The sequence below is a fragment of the Oryctolagus cuniculus genome, chromosome 1 (assembly GCF_051225735.1).
Source record: "Oryctolagus cuniculus isolate XC-2025 breed Fujian yellow rabbit chromosome 1, ASM5122573v1, whole genome shotgun sequence".
In the NCBI taxonomy this organism is placed as follows: domain Eukaryota; kingdom Metazoa; phylum Chordata; class Mammalia; order Lagomorpha; family Leporidae; genus Oryctolagus; species Oryctolagus cuniculus.
Genome location: NC_142867.1, coordinates 31941191 through 31942500, shown reverse-complemented (window position 1 = coordinate 31942500; position 1310 = coordinate 31941191). Strand labels below are relative to the sequence as shown.

The window sequence follows — 1310 nt, the reverse complement described above, 5'->3', positions numbered from 1 at the left end:
ATTGTCCAGTAGAATTCTTTATCTCAATTCAGTTCTGCACTGTCTACCTAGAGATAGCGACAGACTCCCCCACCCCCAGGTCGAGGACTCAGTCCCACCAAATTGCCCCCACCTCCGATGCCAGTCACAAGCAAAGGTTGTGACCTGGGCTTCTGGCCAACTGGCTTTAAATCAGGGTTTCCACCACCTTCTCCTTGGGTTCGATTATTTGCTAGCACAGCTCAAAGAACTCACAGAGCTCACTCTGCTTACGTTTATTGGCTTCTTAATAAAGGGTACGGACGAATAGCCAGCTGAAGACGTGCACAGGCGGTCTCAAGGCAGGAGCTTCTGTCCCCGTGGAGCTGGGGTCCCGGCACGAGGATGTGTCCACCACCATAGAAGCTCTCTGGAACCAGGCCTTGGGGCCAGTGTTGTGATGCAGCAAGTTAAGCACTGGCATTCCACATTTCCTGCTGCTTTGCTTTCCATCCAGCTTCCTGCTAATGCAACTGAAAAGGCAGCAGAGGATGTCTCAGGCACTCGAGCCACTGCGACTCACGTGGGAGACCAGGATGGAGCTCCTGGCTCCTGGCTTCGGCCTGTCCCAGCTGCCTGTTGTGGCTGTTTGGGAAGTGAACCAGAAGATGGAAGATCTCTTTCCCTCCCTCTCTGTGTCATTCTGCTTTTCAAATAAATAGAATAGATCTTAACAAAAGCAAAAAGGAACCAGTCCTTTTGCATTTTATGGAAGTTCATTATGTGGGCATGACTGATTAAGCCACCAACCACTGGTGATCAACTCAGTCTTCAGACTCTCTCCCCTCCCTGGTGGGTAAGGGGTGGGACTGAAAGCTCCAACCCTATAATCACACAGTTGGTCCTCCTAGAAACCAGTGGCCATCCAGAGACTCTCCAGCAGCCTACCAAGGATCACACCAGGAAATTACAAATGTCTTAGGAACTCTGGGTCAGGAACTGGGGTCAAAGGTCAAAGGTCAGGACAAAAGCATCTCCTGCTGTCCTTATTTACAAAGATTTTAAGGGGTCATGACAGGAAATGGGGATGAAGACCTAACATATAGTTCGGGCTCTCACACATGTGCACACACTTTTCTATCAGACAGCCGGTTGTGAAACACTCACCAGCACCTGCGTCTTGACCTTGGCTCAATGGACCTCCCTGGAGTTGCAGTCTTCTGGAAGAGAACAAGTCCTCAACCTCTGTAGTTCGAAACTGTAAGTTAATGAAAACTGCCCAGGTCAATTTGGGTGACACAAAGTACTTGGCATAGGAAAGAGAAAAAAATAGGGGCAGGGGGAGGGTAAGA

At 49.7% G+C, this 1310-nt stretch overlaps 1 long non-coding RNA gene across 1 annotated transcript in view; it reads right to left on the bottom strand.

Annotated features, from left to right (window-relative positions):
- LOC149128340 (uncharacterized) overlaps window positions 1-1178 on the bottom strand; it is a 19965-nt gene extending 18787 nt beyond the window's left edge. Inside the window, exon 1 of the long non-coding RNA XR_016230258.1 lies at window positions 1126-1178. This is a non-coding gene — a long non-coding RNA (uncharacterized LOC149128340). The remainder of the gene's footprint in view (window positions 1-1125) is intronic.
- Window positions 1179-1310: the final 132 nt, after the last annotated feature.